Source organism: Mustelus asterias, unplaced genomic scaffold (genome assembly GCF_964213995.1).
Source record: "Mustelus asterias unplaced genomic scaffold, sMusAst1.hap1.1 HAP1_SCAFFOLD_116, whole genome shotgun sequence".
Lineage (NCBI taxonomy): Eukaryota > Metazoa > Chordata > Chondrichthyes > Carcharhiniformes > Triakidae > Mustelus > Mustelus asterias.
Window position 1 is genome coordinate 524,082 of NW_027590156.1, and position 20,657 is coordinate 544,738.

Sequence of the window (20,657 nt, forward strand, 5' to 3'; positions counted from 1 at the left end):
CACAAGAAAGGCACATTTTAAATCGTACTCATTCTATTCAAATATTTTCATTCACTGTCCTGTTCATTATGTGAGTAAATAGTATCGCAAAACAATAAAATGACCAGGTGGTTTTTCGTTTGTATAACTTCCAAGTAAATGCCATTCCAATAATTATAAATGAAATGCGAGAGAGAGATGTTGATGTTCCCAATTCCCCGGTCAATTGAGATCAGAGCAATGGCAAAAATGCATCGAAATAATATTACAAGAACATTATAAAACTGACATGAAAAGCGAGGATTGCTGGAATATTCCGAAAGTTCTGTATCTCATTTAAACAGCAGCGTCTCTTGTCCCTGATTTACACCGTGTTCTATTGTACAGTATAATCTGATTTCCATTCTTGAAGAGTTCCTCTCATAGCTGCCAATGAGTGGAGAAATGATCAGCTGATAACCTGATTCAATGGAAGATAATCCATTTATTCTTGTGATGTTTTGCAATGTGCAGCAAAGCCCTGATATCTTGTGTTCCCAACACCAGCGAATGTTAGACAGCCGGTGGCCAATAGAGTGAGCTGCCACGATTTGGATGCTGAAGGAGAACTTTAATGATCTCCGTGTTCGTTCCGATTCATTAACTTCTCTGTCAAAAGTCGATGTTACTTTTATGTTTCTCTGTCAACTCACTATTTAATTATCAGGAAGGCGGGATTCTTATTATTTTCAAAGGGCTGTCTTCGAGATTGGGGAAGTTTGACAAATATAAGGAGAAACATTGTATTGTGTGAGAGTTTCTTCTCATCTCCAATCCCAAATTGTACAGTGATAGCCATCCGCACTGTAAACGCAATCACTTTGTTCATACCTCGCATTTCGTTACAGAAATCGATAACAATTCTTTTGATCAATTATGCTTTATTATTGTGATGTGACAGAGACTCGGAATTGTTGCAAAATAGACTGACGGTCTCCTTATTTTCCAAAAATGTTATTTCAGCATTTTTAGATTTGTATTCTACTTGGGGGCGTGGTAATAAAATCACCATATTTACAATTGAATTCGTTTTTTAAATAAAGAAATGATGAACTGCAATATCACCATCAGAAATAAGGGGAACAATACAATGAACATATTCAGCCAAACAAATATCCCGACACAGACAAAATGTCCATTTTAATATTAACGTAATGGGAGTCCATTCTGTTGGGTGTGGAAGGTGGGACGTGGATCCAGTCACCGCCTCCAGCAGGGAATCAACACGCGGCGCCGTAAAGCCGCCCCCTGCTGCAGGGTATTTAAATGCCGCTCACTGGGACCGGAATCCAACAGTCTGGGAGCTGGTTTGTTCACTGAGTTCCTGACACAACCATTTCCCCCAATTTACCAGAAAGATGAGGTCGGCGATTTCTCTCAGTTTGTTGCTGACTTTCTTACCCGGTGAGTAGTTTTTTTTTTCATTGTCCAAGTCTCCCACTGTTACTGTCTCAGTCTTAGTTTATCTCTGAAATATTCCAAAGTAAGAAATCATTCCACCAGGATTAATCGTCGGGTTTTTTGATCTATTTTTACAGGTGTCCAGACGCAGGTTGTGTTGACTCAGCCAGAGGCAGAGACCGGGCGTCCCGGAGGCTCCCTGACACTGACCTGTAAAACCAGCGGCTTCGATCTTAGCAGCTACTACATGTGTTGGATCCGACAGGTTCCTGGGCAGGAATTGGAGTTGCTGTTTTGGTACTACACTTCATCTGGCAACTACTACGCCCCAGCAATTAAGGATCGACTTACTGCGTCCAAAGACACTTCAAACAACATCTTCTCTTTGGAGATGACGAGGCTGAAGACCGAAGACACCGCCATCTATTACTGTGCAGGGGATCACAGCGAGAGGAACCAGGGATGGACCCGAACAAGAACAGCTCGAAAGGGAATTCAGCATCTTTCATCATAACCTGAAGGTCAGTATTTGTTTTAAATGTATTAACGACAGTGATCAGAAGCAAAACACAAACCACTTCTGACAAACCTAACTTAGTGAAAATTAAACATTAAACCAAGAAAACACACAGTCATAATGGGCTGAGATTTTCACCCTGTTTATATTTACTGTTAACAGTTTCTGCAATTACAGACCTGGATATAATGCTAGTTTTACTATTTCCGATACTTGCAGACGATGTTTCTAGATTGTGTTTTGTAATCTATTGCAGAAATTGTAAATTGCATCAGAAATATTCGTCTATTTTAAGTAAATATTGAGCGGCAGCACTGAACAGAGAGCGAGTGCAGTTTTTGTGCGGGTGTGTGTCACTGTGATAGGTACAGTGGGTCACAGTGCAGAGCACAGCGACATCCTCATGCAAAAACCTCATGGAAAGAGATTGCTCAAACTGATAATCAGTACCACTGCAGGATTTTCAAAGTAAACGAGGCTTCAATGATATAATGTGTAGAAGTAATATTAGTTTGGGAAAGGTATAAAAATCTTCTCGGCAAAATCTGTTTTGACCGATGTGCTCAATCTACATTGACGGTTTAGAAGCATTCCGATCCTCTTTATAAATGTAATGGCCAGAATATGCTGAAATAACTCACTCATTCGCTCTCAGAAGAGGAAGAGTCAGATTTTTGACAGAGCAGTGAAATTACATCTCTGTATTTTACAGTTAGCAGTCAGGCACAGTAATTGTCATGCTGTGTCTCACTGTGATACCACAGCATGGGCTACTGGGGAAAAGGGACCATGGTGACGGTGACTGCAGGTAAGAACCATGCATTTATTTAGTAAGTGTTTTACTTGAGTTTTTGTTTTATCTTTTTTCGCGGTTTTATTAAATCACTTGTTCACTGAAATGTGGTTTGGTGGATTCGGTGCTGAAAACCTTTAAAATGTTTCATGTGAAACTGCTTAAAATGGGGATTATAGAATTATACTGTTAATTGACAAAAGGTGATGCTGAATGATTCAGTCTCTGCTTGTTGTGATTTGGTATTTATCACCTGAGGACATTGTGTCGCTGGGTTACTTCATATGCCAATCTTCTGTTAAACAGTTCGCCGTTTCCGCAATGTTTAATCTCGGTGACATCTGGTGGCTGCGAGTTGTACCATCTACTGCACAAGTGTTTGAAATCTAACCCAATATTAACAAAATGTGGTAACGTTTCTGCATTAATGTTATGAACATGTTAATCACAATGCTGGTTTTGTTATGTCATTGTTGTGTTCACTAATTATTAGTTACTTTAGTGAAAGGCGGATTGGCTGGATTTTAAATTGAGATTTTCTGCCCATGTGAAATTTGATTTTGTTGAAACTGCTTGTACAATTGAACTGCTTCTGCATGAAGCGGGGTTCAGTCCCTTCGTGGTGCGTTTTTCTTCTGAGGATGTTGTCTGTCTGGGTGACTTTGAATAAGTATAATTTGTGAAATGGTCTGGCGATTCTGCATTGTTTACACTTGGTGACACAGAGCTGTTACACGTTTTGTGATTGAAAACAAAGTCTGCGGGTTTTAACCTACTTGACGTGTGCCTGCAGACAGAAATCAGGCAGGCTTAATTGTATTTGTATTTTTTTAAAATCGTAAGTGATAATTGCAGGTTAAACTAAACCACGGTTTACGCTATTCGTCCAGAACATAGTTTGCCACTGCATTCACAATTTGGGATACATGCAATGTTTTACCTCTGTGGCACCTGACACCTGCAGCGTTAACCATCCAAATGTTTAAATATGTTTGAAATCTGTTTGAAATATGACCCAATATGAATAGAATGTGGTAACGTTCCAATATGAATTTGTTGGACATATTCCACCTCCTCGCAATGCTTGCTCTTATTCCAGATTTCTGTTTAGTTTAGTCATTCATACATTTGGTGACGAGTTGGTTTGCTGGATTGGATATTGAAATTTTCTGGCAATGATATTTTGGATTTTGTTGAATGCATAATTGAGCTGCTTCTCCGTGAAACAAACTCATTCCCTCATTGATGTGTTTTGGTGTGTTTCTGTTGAGGAGGTTCTGCGGTTTGGTCACTGAATGTTTAAACTGTGTGAAATGGTTTGTTGTTTCGGCATTGTTTCTGCATTGTTTAAACTCGGTGGCACTGAGCGGTTACACGTTTTCTGGTTGAATGCAAGCAATCTATGAGTTTCAGAATCCTTGTAGGGAGAAAACTAGCAGGTTCTAAAAGAAATAAAATAAAGATGTATAGCATTTTTATAAATGTTAACTAACGTTTACAAATTAAAATAAATCATGTTTTACAACGCTCAATCGGACACTAAGTCGTTGCTGCAATCGCAAACTTCTCATTAACAAGTTTGAGAGTAAAATTAGTATCAATCAAACAATTATTAATCGGTAATATAACTCCATATTCACCAAAGATTATTTTACATTAGTATTTCGCATTAGTCGGCTTTGATAGTTCTGCTATGCTTTGCAAAGTCGAAGGGAGTATTGAAATGAATAACAGTTTAATTGAAAGGAGGTTATTGATTTTCTGTTGTTGTAAGTTGATCATTGATCAATTTGAATCAAACCGTTTGAATGAAATTGACAGACTGAACAGATCTGTCTGCTGGGCACTCGACTGTTGCACCGTTTATGCCTGTTCTGTTTCTGTGCGCGTGGTCACTGTATTGGGACCAGGAATCTGTTCCTTCACCTGTATTTCAGGGAGTGAAATTTGATTTATTTCTTCAATAAACTTGTATCTGTGAGAAATGTGACAGTTTGACTCGATGTTTGACTCGGCGCCTCAGAAATATCATTCTTAAAGCATATTGTGACCATCAGAGAGAGCAGAAACTTCAGACAGACTGTAGAAGGAGATTTGGTTGATTTTTAGCCAGTGATGTACCGGCCTTGGGAATGTTCGATGGGCAAAAGCAAAGGAAGATTTACTGTATAGTACTCCATACCGGAGCAGTCCCTGACTTGTTCAGTAGGACAGTTGAAGAGTCAAATTCGTTTGCATCTTATTTTTAATCTTCTAAAGACATTTTAGAGTCATTTGGTTGGCAATAATTTCTAATTTTCCCTAATTGCTCCTTCAGAAAGTGTTGATATGAAATATCCTTGATAAACTGCAGTCCATGAGCTGCAGCCATCCGCCGTGTCGTTAGGCAGCAAGTTCCAGGATTTTGACCCAGCAACTGTAAAGGAATGGCGGCATGGTAGCACACGGTAGCACAGCGGTTAGCACTGCTGCTTCACAGCTCCAGGGTCCCGGGTTCGATTCCCGGTTCGGGTCACTGTCTGTGTGGAGTTTGCACATTCTCCTCGTGTCTGCGTAGGTTTCCTCCCACAGTCCAAAGATGTGCGGGTTAGGTTGATTGGCCAGGTTAAAAATTGCCCCATAGAGTCCGGGGATGCATAGGTTAGAGGGATTAGCGGGTAAATATGTGGGGGTAGGGCCTGGGTGGGATTGTGGTCGGTGCAGACTCGATGGGCCAAATGGCCTCCTTCTGCACTGTAGGGTTTCTATGATTTCTATAATGTTTCAAGTCAGAATGGCGTGTGCCTTGGGGGGGAGCTTGCAGATGGTCGGGTTTATATGTGGTTGCTGCCCTTGTCCTGCTCGGATGTAAAGGCAGTGGGTTTGGACAGTGTTTTCTATGGAGTCTTGGTGAGTTGCTGCAGTGCATCTTGTATATAATACACACTGCTTTCACTGCTTGTTAGTGGTGGAGAGAGTAAATGGAGTGAATGAGGGGGCGAATAATCTTGTGCGTCACTTTGTCCTGGATTGTGTCCAATTTCTTGAGTTTTTACAAGTTTCGCTCATTGAGGCAAATGGAAATTATTCAATTGGAATTGACTTGTAAAAGATTTAAATGTTTTCCAACCCTTGGCCCGCGGTCCGTATTGTGTTCACTTGTCACTCCCACTTACTGCGAGAGTGGTTGAGGATGTGAGTGGAGTGTGAGGGTAAGGCTGACTTTCGAGACTGATTCAGCCAGATAGAGACGTACATATATCACACACTCTCGCACACATAAATAAACTCATGCACACTCTCATATACTCTCACATATGTAAGTACATGCTCACACTCACTATATCTCTCACACGATCTCTCTCATACACCCACACACATTCTCTCTCACACACATTACACATACAGTCTCTCACACACAAATATATAGATACACTTGCTCTCTCAATCAATCTCTCACACCCCCATTCACGAAAGCACTCACACACCCACACATTCTCTCTTACACACAGACACACACTTTTACATAAGCAGTCTCATGCTCTCTTTCACGCACACTCACATGCACTCTCTCACACATACTCGGTCACACACGCTCAAACTGTCTCACATTTATTGACACAAGGTCTCTCAATATTCCTCTTGCATCTCTCTCTCTGTCACACACACACACGCACATATTTATTTCTCTCTTTCACAACCTTTCTCACACATGGACATTCTTGCTCTTACAAACACTCTCACAAACACACACACACACACACACACACACACACATGCACACACTCTAACACACACTCTTACACACAGACACTGTGTAAGAGGAATTTTCTGAAGGTGATTCCCCTGAGGTGCTCTGTACTTGTTGAACCTCACTCAACAGATACATAGTGTGCGAAAGACAGTATATAGTTAAAGAACGAAAAGGAAGTTATTTGCTGACGCTTGCTTCAGGAGAGACACAGTCAATAAGGGTTGACTATCATCTATGACCTAATATTGCAAGGTAAAAATATTATATTGTTCTGAACATTTCAATATCCTGCGTAGTCTCATCATCAGACTGGAGGGCCGAATCACAATATTCAACAATATTACCTTCGCCAATAACGTTCCACCTGCCAACAGGAATTGGAGCTTATCAGCTTATTGCCCATCTAGGTTCATTCCCCTTTACCTAGGAAACCTAACCCACATCATTACAAGTAACCAAGGCCATACCATACATCTGTGATTTTTAATTGGTGAAAGGAGTCACTCTTTTGCTGGAACCTTCGCCTCATTTATCAGCTTGAGAGACTGCTACAGCCTGGCTATTTGGACAGCATTTGGACAAGTGGGGATCGAGGAGCCCAATAAAAACTGGAGTGACTAAGAATCAGGGGGAAACTCTTCTCCGTTCGGAATCATATTTAGCACAAAGCAAGATGGTAATAGTTGTTGGCAGTCAAACATCTCAGTTCAGATTTCACTGCAGGAGTTCGGCAGGAGAGTGTTCTGGGACCAACAATCCTCTACTGCTTCAGCAATGACATTTCTTCCAACATGAGGTCAGAAGTTGGGACTTTCATGTGTTACACAGGATGTAAAGCACAATAAATAGGGAAGGACTTGGCTAAGACTAATGCCGATGGCGTGCCCAATACTGGTGTAAACTTGGTGTTTGATTTCTGTGTGGCCCATCCTGGTTTTGCTGTCGGCTTCCCTTCCAGCTCCCTCAGTCTGTCTATTTGTTCACTGACACGGGTTTCTTAAAGAAAGGCATCGACATTAAAGCATCTGCCCAGTGATCTACATTGCTGCCTGCTTTACACAGCCCTGTTATTGAAAGCTGATCAATGTTAAGAATCAGGACAAGATCGATGGAGAGGAAGAGGAGGAGGTGGAGCTGCTGGAGCCGAATGGAGGAGTCCCCGACTAGCTGTGGACAACAGGCAACGGAAAGCTGAGCCTGAGGAAAAATCATCTGGAGAATCATTCAGATAATGGGACTAGAGTAATTGTGAATGATCACTGACCCACTGTTACTGACCGACCCTACTTATTTACCCTCACTGAATCACTCACTCTCACTCACTCACTCACTCACTTACTTACTCCCATTAATTGCTACTGACTCACCATCACTCACTCACCCTCACACATTCACCCGCACTCACCTAACCTCGCTCGCTCACACCCTCACTCACTCAGCCTCACTCACACTCGCTCTTTCGTGCAAACTAACTAACCCCCACTCACCCAACCTCACTTATTCTCACTCACAATCACTCATCCTCACTCACCCTCGCTCACACTCATTCATTTTCACTGTCATTGACCCTTATACCCTCACTCACTTATACACTCTCAATTAACCTTACTCACATAGCCTAATTCACACTCACTCAATCACTCACTCACCCCACTCACCCCCATTCACTCAAACAACATCATTCATTCATCCTCACTCATTTACGCAACCTCACTCATGCTAGCTAACACTGACACTCACTCATATGCACTCATCCTCAATCACCCTCACTCACACTCACTAATTGTCTCTCACCCTCACTCATTCACCGTGGCTCACCCATTTCCACGCACTCACTGGCTCACCATCATTCAATTAGCCTCACTCAATTATCCCCACTCCCTCAGCATCCATCAATCACTCACTCACCTAACCTTACTCAACCTCACTCACACACTCACACTCTCTCACATTCGCATCCACTCTCATCAACCCATCCTCACTCACCCTAACTCACTCACCCTGACTCACTCACCCGGGCTCACTCACCCGGGCTCACTCACCCGGACTCAGAAACACTCACTCACCCTCTCTCATCCTGAAGTGAGGTCTGAAGACGGAGTGATGCCCAACTTCAGGAGCATGTCAATGGAGTGAGAGAGGTGTAGGGAAGCGCCGGGGGTTCTGGGCCAGGGAAAACGTCAAGTAGCTACGGGAAAGGACCGAGAGCTGGGGAAAGAGCAGAGAGCTGGGGGAAAGTGGAGAGAGGAGCAGGGAAGTGCAGGGAGATGGGGAAAAGGGCAAAGAGCCGGGGAAAGAACAGAAAGTTAGGGGAAAGGGCAGAGAGACGATGGAAATGGCAGAGAGCTGGGATAAAGAGCAGAGAGCCAGGGGAGACGACAGGGAGACGGAGAAAAGGGCACAGAGTCAGGGGGAAGGGTAGAGTCGGGGGAAAGTGCAGTGAGCAGTAGGGAAGGGCAGGGAGATGGGGGAAAGAGCAGAGAGCCAGGGGCAAGGGCAGTGACCCGGGGAAAGGATAACGAGATGGGGGAAAGGGCAGAGAGCTAGGGAAAGAGCAGAAAGCCAACCGAAAGGGCAGAGAGCCGAGGGAATTGGCAGAGAGCCGTGAGAAAGAGCAGAGAGCCGGGGGAAAGGACAGGGTGACGGGGAAAAGGGCACAGAGTCAGGGGGAAGGGTAGAGTGTCGGGGAAAATGTAGAAAGCCGGGGCAAGAGGCAGAGAGCCGGGGGACAGGGCAGCGAACAGGGTGGAAGGGCATAGAGACGAGGGGAGGGCAGTGAACTGGAACAAAGGGCATAGAGGTGGTGGGAAGGACATACAGCCGGGGGCAATGGCAGAGAGATGGAGGTAAATGCGGAGAGTCGTGCCAAAGTACAGAGTGTCGGGGGCGGGGGGGGGGTGGGGGCGGGGGGGGGGGGGGGATGGGTTTGGTGGGAGCATAGAGAGGGTTGGAAAAGGGCAAGGAACAGGAGGAAAGGACAGTGAGTCGGGCGAAAGTGCAGAGGGATGGGGGAAAACATAAAAGCACAGAGAGGGAATGGGGCAGAAATTGCAGATACCCGGGATAAAAGGGTAGAGAGAGAATATAGAGAGACAGGGACAAGTGCAAAAAGCCGGAGGAAAGGGCAGAGAATCGGGGGAAAGGACAGAGAGCTGGAGGCAAGTGTAGAGGGGGAAGAACGTGCAGACAGACATGAAACAGCATGGAGAGATGGAGGAAAGCGTCGAAAGCCGGTGGAAAGTGCAGAAAGCTGAAGGATGGAGCAGAGAGTCGGGAAAGAGTAGACAGCTGGTCACTGGGCTGAGGGGAGGTGTTGGAATATGAAGTTAACACCACAATCAGTTCAGCCATGATGTCACTGAATGGAGGAGGAAGCTCGAGGAACCGAATGGCCTACACCTGCTATTAATGCATGACCCGAAGATTAGAGAATGTTGCAAGCACTTGAGTTGGTATTCAATTGAGAGTTTTATGGTGATTACATTACTATTCATCCTGACGGTATTTTTGAGGCAAAGTCACTATTCTTTGGGGGTTTTGGAGATTGGTGGGAGGCGGGGGGTTGGGATGTTTGGTGGAAATGAGGTGGAGAGAGTTGAGGGCATCAGCCAGTTTGAACACCGGCATTTCCCAAAACTGCCAAGAAGTGAATGAAGAGACAATTTCCTCCTCACAAGGTGCTGTTGGTTGAGAAATAAATGGTGGCTGCAGGAAGAGAGAAAATCATCTGCTTTTCTCTTTTGATCCAATACAATGTACATCATTCAAATAATATTAAAATGTTTTTTTCTTCTCCAGTGTGATGGAGACGGAGAAAGATATTTGAGTTTCTACAGAGGGAACAGGCGACAGTTCCCAAATGTTAGAACGAATCGAATCTCAAATGTGGTGTCGGTTTTATTGGGAAATATTAGGACAGGTTCATAATTCTGGTCAAAATATTAAATGTCTGATGGCTTAACGAACATAAATAACAGAGTCTAACTTTTTCAATCGGCCATTCTTTCTCAGCGACACCATCTCCACCCAGTCTCTACAGCCTGGTCTCCTCCTGTCAGCAACACAACACTGACGGCTCCGTCACCTACGGCTGTTTGGCGATGGACTACTCCCCAGAAATCACCAGTCTGACCTGGAAGAAAAATGGGCAACCGATCAACACTGGGTTTAAGACTTACCCGTCAGTAAGAAACATGAAGGGAACCTATACCCTGAGCAGCCAGTTAACCATCACCGAGTCAGGGGACGAATGCAGCAAAATCGACTGTGAGGTTCGACACAGCGGCTCAGTCAAGAGCATTGAAATGCCATGTAAGTGTTGTGCAGCTTGTGTAAAACAGAAACGCTGTGATTAACCTGTGTAGGGTCTTGGTTATAACTCATTTAAAGAGAGGTGCGTAGTCCTGAAATCTGGATTGCCCAGTTAGTTTCAATTGACTGCAAATGAGTTCTCGAGGAATTAAGGGCTATGGGGAGAGAGCGGGTAAATGGAGTTGAAATCAACCATGATTGAATGGTGGAGTGGACTCGATGGGCCGAATGGCCTTACTTCCGCTCCTATGTCTTATGGTCTTATGGTCTTAATAATGTAAAACAAAAAGTTTGATTGATCAATATCTTCTGCAAGAAATGACTACTATGTGTTTTCTGAAGGTTCTAAAGATGACATCCCTCCAACCGTTATCCTCACCGTGAGTTCCAGTGAAGAAATCACAAGCAGCAAATTTGCAACTATCGTCTGTTCAATCATCGATTTCCAGCCAAAGTCAATGACGGTGAAGTGGCTGAAGAATGGACAACCCATGGCTTCCGGAATTGTCACCTCTCCCACATGGGAAGTGAACAGGAACTTCTCAGCGAGCAGTCGGCTGACAGTCTCCGCTGGGGAATGGTTCAGCAAAGCGGTCTATACCTGCCAGGTCACTCATCAAGGGTTCATCCAAAGTCGGAACATCACCGGATCTCTGGGTAAGAGATGCAAACCAAAGGAGGAATTTGTCATTTTATGCTCTAATTGTAATCAAAATTAAGAATTTTTGAAGTTAGTACATAGCACCGGACAACTTCTAATTTACTGCCATTCGTGTCCTTCTGTGTAAGAGCTGCATTAGGATTGCTCACCATTCAGGATTTTATCAGAACGGCAGCTAACGTTTCCCTCTACTTTGGTGCCATATAGTGAGTGAGGTGGACATGATATCAGCTTTATTCTGAGCTGCTAATATTTGTGGAGACGATAGGTATCTGGTAGTGATCGTGGTTTGCCTCAGTGATTAGTGTTGGGACCACAATTGTTTACAATTCAGAAAGAAGATTTGGAGTTGGGGGACCAATTGTAGTGTGTACAAGTTCGCAGATGACACGAGGATGAGTGGGAGAGCAAAGTGTGCAGAGGATATTGAAAGTCTGCAAAGGGATATAGATAGTTTCAGTGAGTGGGCAAGGGTCTGGCAGATGGAGTACAATGCTGGTAAATGTGAGGTCATCCATTTTGGTAGGAATAACAGCAAAATGGACTATTATTTATGGGGTAAACAATTGCCGCATTCGGCTGTGCAAAGGGATCTGGACGTCGTTGTGCATGAATCGCAAAAAAATTGGTTTCCAGGTGCAGCAGGTAATTAAGAAGGCAAATAGAATTTTGCCCTTCATTGCTAGAGGGGTGGAGTTTAGAAACAGTGAGGTTATGGTGCAGCTATATAAAGTTCAGCTGTATAAAGTGAGGCCACAGTTGTAGTATTGTGTACAGCGTTAGTCTCCTTACCTGGGAAAGGATATACTGGCACTGCAGGGGTTGGAGAGGAGATTCCCTAGGTTGAGAGGGTCAGCTTATGAGGAGAAACTGTGTAGACTGAGACAATACTCATTGGAATTCAGAAGAATGAGGGGGATTTTATAGAAACATATAAGATTATGAAGAGAATAGAGGCTGCATACTTCTGTCTTGATTATGAAGATGAAACTTGGGTTCATCTTCATTTCTGTTTCACAGATTCTCCCGCATGCACCAATTCCAGGATCAGTCTCCTGCCTCCGCCAATAGAACAAGTCTTACTGGAGGCGACCGTAACCTTAACATGTGAAATTTTTAACGCTAACGCTGGATCCAACGTGTCTTGGAGCCGAGGAAGGACGCCATTAAAATCAGAGATTGTCGACCAACATTCAGGCAGTGTGGTCAGCAAATTAAACATCTCAACAGAAACGTGGCTGAGTGGGGACGTGTTCGAATGTGTGGCGAGCAATGAAGATCAGCCGACCCCTTTAAGAATATCTATTCACAAGGAAGAAGGTGAGCGGCCAGATTGAAACAATAAATGAGTCATTGTGTATATTTCCAGTGTAAGTGGTTAAGTCAATCTTTGCTATTCGGTGTATTAATTGTCCACTCTGATTGGTAGTTCCAGTAAGTCAACACTTTGGGCCTGAGGATAATAAATTCGATGTGAGAATTGAAAATTAGATGAAGTAACAATAATTAGAAGACAACGCTGAGATGGAGTAAGAAGGGAGGAGGGACGTGATTTTAAGTTGAGCAACAGAACAGACCAGTTCAGCCGAATGGCCTCTTTCTGTGCTCTAAGCTAAAAGTAACTTTCTAGTTCAGACCAAAATGTTCACCAAGAAATGGATTGTAACAACCTCTGCTCCGAATTGAAAAATTTGGCAAATCCCAAAATGAAAAATGGAAACCTTTAAAAGTCAGCATCAAATACACTTTTCTCGATCGGGTAGATAACTAAGAAATATCTTCCCTTCGTGGAAGGGTCAACAACCAGATGACATAGATTTAATTAACGGATGGTAGAGTGAGAGGGCATTTGTGGAGAACTTCTTTTCACCCAGAGGATGTTTTGAATGTGGCACTCACTGCCTGAAAGGCTGGTAGGGGCAGGAACCTTCACAGCATTTAAGAAACATTTAAATGAGTCCTTGCAACAACAATGCATCCAAGGCTATGGAGCAAGTGCTGGATAATGGAATTAAAATAGATTGGTGTTTCTTGGCCGGCGCAGTTACAATGGGTTGAAGGGCCTCGTTTTGTGCTGTAAAACTCTATGACCTGTATCCAGGAGTTCCATTGCTTCCGAAATTGACGCTTGTTGTACATTTTCTACAGTTAAAAATCCACAGGAACCCTCCGTTTCTGTCCTCCTGCCCTCGGCGGAAGAAGTCTCCTCTCACAGATTCGTCTCCCTCAGCTGTTTAGTGAGAGGTTTCTCCCCCCGAGAGATCTTCGTCAAGTGGACCATCAATGACAAGCCGGTGAATCCTGGGGACTATAAGAACACCGAGGTGGTGGCGGAGAACGGGAATGGCTCCTTCTTCATGTACAGCCTGTTATCCATTGCAGCGGAGGAGTGGTCCAGTGGCGCTTCTTACTCCTGTGTGGTGGGACATGAAGCTCTCCCCTTGAAGATCATCAACAGAACAGTTGACAAATCCAGCAGTAAACCCAGTTTTGTGAACATTTCTCTTGCACTGATGGACACCGTTAATTCATGTCAATGAGAATCATACATTTATATTCGACACTTCAATAAAAAGAATAAAAACTTTTACCTCCAATGATGAATGAAAATACCCAATCGCTTAATTGATTCTTTTCCAGCTTTACTTCTATCAGGTCTCTTTGGTTTGGGTCTCATATTTACAAGTCTTGTAGAATCAGTGCTCCCATATCAGAGACACGCTCCCTGGGTTAGAAACAGACTGGAGCATATTCATTACCAAATTCTGAAAAATAGCTTCACCAACCGTCCTGCTGCTGAGGAGAAATCCAACGAATTCATATTTCAGATAAACAAATGCAGCATATTTAGGTCTTGGTGTTCCTGCTTCTCTCATTATCCATCCCATTAACATTGATGTCAGTTTTAAGTTGCTGCTCTACACCCACTTGGAACTGAAGTGAGGGTCACACACAGATATAGAGCAACAGTCCCCCATCAGCGAGAGGGGGGATTGAAATTTTTAACACACTGGATTCCCACTCCTCCAGCGAAGAGAGGGGTGGAGCATTAGGTAATCCACAGAAACCGCACTGTCCCAGCAAAGTGAGGGGGCGGGGCATTGGATAATCCACTGTACCTGCACTCCACCTACAATGCGAGTGGGAGCAGCATTAGGTAAACCACTGTACCCTCGCTTCGCAACAAAGAGGAGCAGTTAATCCACTGGATCAGCACTCGCCCCAAAAAGAGGGGGAAGGACATTAGTTAATGTACTCTACCCCAATTTCCCAGTAAAGAGATGAAGAGGGGAGTGTAGCTAATCCACTGTACCCCCACATCCCGAACAAAGAGAGGGGACGGACAGTAGTGAATCCACTGTGTCTACAGCTCCTCAGCAGAGAAAACCAAAATAGAAATTGCTCAGTCCATAGGAGAGAACGAAACGATGAACTCACAATGCTTCCCATCCCCGAGCAGAAGATATGGAAGAGATTGGGTTTCTATGGCAATTCCTCAGTCACCAAAAGTTCCCTACCTTTCTGGCTGCAAATTCTAAACTTCCAACATGCTAATCATGCTGTGGAATATATATTTATGGAACGCTATTTTCAAAGTTTAAACACCCTGTTCATCGTTTGCTAACATTGATTTCTCACGATCCATATTTAAACTGGTGACTTTATCCTCCCTGGCTTTTCATACACCGATCCCTGATTTTTATGTGGATCAATAAATTGTTGCATTAATTCAACGAATTTCGCCTTGCACCTCACAGAAGAGAAATATCAACAGAGGATGTTGAAAACATTCTCCATAATTCGCACCCATCAGGGTCAAAGTCTATTATTTTCATCCTGTGAAACTTGGTACAATAGTAAATATACAGGCGAATGACAAAACAACACACACATGACGGACATCCACACGCACGCACACAGAAACACACACCCAAACAAATGCACACATGCAAAAACACAAATACACACAGACATAAACATACTCAAAGAAAAACACAAACATGCACAAAGATTACACACATAAACAGACACAAATGCACGCATGCGCCTACACAAAAGCGAACACATGCATACTCACAGGCACAAATATGTGCACACACAAATATAGGCATACACACGAATACTCAAACTAAGAAATACGCGGATACATAAGCCTATACAAACAAGTACAAAAATAAACACATATATATCCATGTAAACATGCGAACACATGAGCAATTACACACAAGTGCAAACTCATGTACACACAATTGCACACATTCACAAAAACATTAAGGCAGACAGTCTGACACACAAGCACACACAAACAAATGCACCGACACAAAGATACTCACTTTCGTGCACACATACAAGCACGCACGTAAACACAGAAATACACATAGAAACACAGATAGGCGCAGAATCACACACACGCAAACACACACAAATGCGCACACAAAAAACACATGCAAATCGACATGTATTTACAAGCGCACACATGCACACAGACACACACAAGCCCTGACATGGAAAGACGTTAGCACATCGGTACATACATATACATTCCTTCGGCAAATGCGCATGTATACACACAAACAAACACTGAAGTCATAGAATCCTAGAAATGCACATTAAATACACACATGTGCATACAAACGTACAATTGTACACAGATACAAACACACAGACACAAAAACACAGAAAAAACATGGCTACACAAATAAACATGGAAACGCACACAAACACGTATGCAGGCACACACAAACAAGCAGATGTAAACGCAAACATATAAAATGCAGATGAGCATAATCACCCAAGGACATGGAATGCAAATATAACCTTAATTAAAGAATATGGATTTAAAGATGCACACACACACACAAACATAAACACATAGATGCACGTTAACAGAGTACACATGGAAACACAAATACATAGATCAACAGACGGCAAAATATTCAGAGACACAGATGTAGATGCAAGCATTAACATGCCAATAGACAAACGAACACAAACGCACACATTAATACAAATGAGGACATTAACATATATCAGATCATGTTTATAAAGATCTAACAAAGCATAAAAACACGTTAACACACATACACACACACACACACACACACACAGACGCACACACACACGCACACGCACACACATACACACACAGAAACAAACAGTACTGCACTGACACATAGGTGGAAGACCGAAAGCACATTAACACATATATTAACAGGCATCAGCTCATAAATATTCATTAATATGGACATTACTAAATAAACAGTGACTTGAACACACAATAGATCACTCATATATACACATTGACAGAGAAACATAATTTACACACAGATACAGACACATGAATTTGCAAATTAACACACATTGGCACAGGGTCACACATTGATACATACATACATGAACGCAAACAAGTAATAATGAAAAGCGCCATGCGGATGTGCACATAAACGAACTCAAACACAAACACAAAAGTCAGGCTTTTGCTGGAAGTATAATTCAAGTTCCTTTTTTAAAAGACACATTCTCCAACAATTGTTTCAATAACAAAATAAGTCAACAAATACACTGAACAATATTCTCAATGAGAAACAGATTTAAGTGAATAATGTAACAAGTGTTTCCATCACGGATAAACAAACAAGATGAAAAATCACATTCGAGCTCTTAAATAGAAACATTCACAGTTTACAAATAAACAGACCAGAAATCTACCTCGAAACACATCATGATATTCTCCAATAATAGGTAGGATGAAATTGTTGGAAAATGAACTGATGCTGAAGAAAAGTTGTCATATTTTCCCATACCGTCTGTACGAGGAATGGAAGAAAGAACATGTATGAAAATAGTTACAGAGATCGGTTACTGAGTGTCACGAACTCAATAGTAGATATATATGAAAATTCAATTAGAGAATGAATTAATAGCTTAGGAAAGAGAAATGAGAATATACAAAGTAACATTTAGATATGCTGGATAAATAAAACAATCTGATTATATTTCCTCGGCTGTGACACCCATAGATTCCACAGACGGCATCTGGATTGAAAACAATAAGGATGACAACAGCAACATCAGGACAACCGCTTCCACATTCATAGCCCTGTTCTTCCTCAGCATTTTCTACAGCACTGCTGTCACTCTGGTGAAGGTGAGATGATTCAATTCACCCACATTTGAAACTGGTAGAGCGGATTGGAAAAATCTTTAAATGTTTCAATGATTGAAAACTAACACTAATGCCCCGCATCATAAACATCTGCTTCATTATTGTATCTCTCTTTTACAGATCAAGTGATGGGTTGAATTTTGGACGCGGTAGAATTCCCTTCGCTGATTATTAAGGTCTCCGTATGACTCAAATACAATATCTGCTCTCGGTGACTCTTAACAGTAAAATTCTCTCAATTTATCATTCCGCACCTCGAACTGAGACAAGCGTGTTCGGTATTTCAGTTTTCAATATGAAATGTACGAGGAATTTTTTTTGTAATGTAAACTGTATTGATCGTTTCCCTGTAGTTTAAATTTCATGGATGTATCAATGATTTTTCTCGTTCCTTATTCACAATTGTTCATTTCCCGATATGTTTAGCTCCTATTTAATATTTCTTGTGTGTGTAACAGTTGTACATATATTGGCCAGCTCGGAGCAGATGTGTTCTATTCTCAATGTGAAGCTAAATCGTTATGGTCACTTTTGTCAACTTTAAAATAAACTCTTCTGTTCAACGTTCTCTGAAAATTATAAATAAATCTTGAATGAAAAATCAACCAATTCTGACTTTTCTTAACTCCTTTCGCCAAAGCTCATCGACACAGCTCCATTTTCCCGATTACCCGTGAGTCCCTTTTCCCAGAAAGGTATTTTTCCCCAGTCCTGTCTGGGACGTGGCTGAACTCAAGGCTGTTCAGTGATAGAGTCTCTGCGCCACCCAGTGAATTATCTGTGTAGAGACACCTTCACGCCTGTCTTTTTTATGATTAAACTCCAGAGACAGAACGACTGAACAAAGAGGAGAACCTCGGTGATTTGACACATGAACTGATCGGTCACCTTCGAGTGTCAAGCAATTCTCAACAGCAAAGGCTCTGCTTCATCAGAGGCCGATACAGCACAGTATATGGAAGAAGAAATCGTCCTTTACACTGTCCCACCTAACACTGCAAAGATCGCACAGGGTATCAGAGTAAATCTCTCTCCCGATTGTCAGAGTCAGGTGAGTTACTTGTGCACAGGATTCCCAGCCTCTGACCTGTTCTTGTAGCCACTGCACGAACTAATAAAATGTGTGTTGAGTCAAAATAGGAGCATCACTTTTCCTTCTCAGTGTGCAATGGATTCTCAGCACTTCTATTTCATTTTTGTTCTGAATGCCTATTGAGGCATATGTAAGAGCTAATGCCATGTGTTTGTGAAGTATTGCATTCAAGTAATATTCGAGTGTTGATCTTCTGAGGGGAATGGTTCGTGGTTGGGTAATCTTATAGTCTTTAGGCAGCAGTTTGAATTCCACCACGGCAGGTTAACTCAGCAACTCAATTCAAGGGCAATTAGGGAAAGTTGTAAATGAATAAAGACAACCTCAATGATGGACCTTTTCCTCACAAGTAAACGCAAACATTTTGACAAAGTTTCTGCCTGAAACTTTCGAAATGTTGGGCCAATATGCAACAGCCGTCACGTCTTCACATGTGGGCCAGTGGCGCAGTGGATAACGCGTCTGACTGTGGATCAGCAGATTCTAGGTTCGATTCCTGTTTGGCTCGTCTTTAAAAGATGCTCACAATTTCCATGTTACTTTTGATGAAAATTGTCTTCAATAGCTTTACACTTATTCAGATAAATGCTGACGAACATTATTTCATCTTCTCTGGAGAAATTAATGTTCGGAAACTATTCATGAACAGAAACCGGCTATTTTAAGTTAAATTCTACGAAAGAAATTTCATTTAATAAGATTCGGACATTAACTAAATGCTGAACTCATATACGTTTTGGACAAAATTCAACATGTCTTAGAGAATTTACCCAATTTTGTAAAATTTGTGTCAAAAAATTCAGCATTTCTGATTTTTGAGAAAGCATTTGAGGCCGGGGTCAGAGCAAAGATAATATGTCATAACATCGAGATTCCGATAATATTCAGCACCAAACTGAAATCATACAGACTTCACTCACCCGAGACATGTTTCAGATGGTGATTAACTATGTTAGTCTGCACCTATAAACCCATTAAATTCTGTTGTAGACTGAATGACTTGCTGATATGTGCACGGTGTCAAAATACGAACGGTTCTTTCCTGTCATTGCATCACAAAAATTCAGCATTTCTTACTTGGCACAAACAATTTGAGGCCGAGGCCAGAACAAAGCTAAAATGGGTGTAACATCGAGATTCGGATAATGTTCAGCAACTAACTGAAATCAGACAGATTTCCCTCACCCTACACGAGAAAACTAAATGAATGTTTCGGCCTAGTTTCAAACAGGGGACTTTTAGCGTGTGAGGCGAACGTGACAATCAATACACTCCACAAACAAGTGGCAGAATGCCCGCCTCTGCCAATTGGCCTGACTACAATGCTTAACACAGTAAGAGTTTTAACAACACCAGGTTAAAGTCCAACAGGTTTATTTGGTAGCAAATGCCATTAGCTTTTGGAGCGCTGCTCCTTCATCAGATGGAGTGGAAATCTGCTCTCAAACAGGGCACAGAGACACAAAATCAAGTTATAGAATACTGATTAGAATGCGAATCTCTGCAGCCAACCAGGTCTTAAAGATACAGACAATGTGAGTGGAGGAAGCATTAAGCACAGGTTAAAGAGATGTGTATTGTCTCCAGACAGGACAGCCAGCAAGTCCAGGAGGCAAGCTGTGGGGGTTACTGATAATGTGACATAAACCCAACATCCCGGTTTAGGCCATCCTCATGTGTGCGGAACTTGGCTATCAGTTTCTGCTCAGCGACTCTACGCTGTCGTGTGTCGTGAAGTCTGCCTTGGAGAACACTTACCCGAAGATCAGAGGCTGAATGCCCGTGACCGCTGAAGTGCTCCCCAACAGGAAGAGAACAGTCTTGCCTGGTGATTGTCGAGCCGTGTTCACTCATCCGTTGTCGTAGCATCTGCATGGTTTCCCCAATGTACCATGCCTCGGGACATCCTTTCCTGCAGCGTATCAGGTAGACAACGTTGGCCGAGTCGCAAGAGTAGGTACCGT

At 42.6% G+C, this 20,657-nt stretch overlaps 1 protein-coding gene and 1 pseudogene across 2 annotated transcripts in view; one reads left to right on the top strand and one right to left on the bottom strand.

Annotated features, from left to right (window-relative positions):
• LOC144484577 (uncharacterized) overlaps positions 1-20,657 on the bottom strand; it is a 172,591-nt gene that overhangs the window by 114,774 nt on the left and 37,160 nt on the right. The gene's annotated exons all lie outside the window — the stretch shown is intronic.
• Positions 1,362-13,989, top strand: LOC144484598 (Ig heavy chain C region-like; annotated as a pseudogene). Its single transcript, XR_013496095.1, has 7 exons — positions 1,362-1,422; positions 1,557-1,859; positions 2,679-2,744; positions 10,474-10,773; positions 11,116-11,430; positions 12,455-12,754; positions 13,583-13,989. The product of XR_013496095.1 is annotated as an Ig heavy chain C region-like (transcript).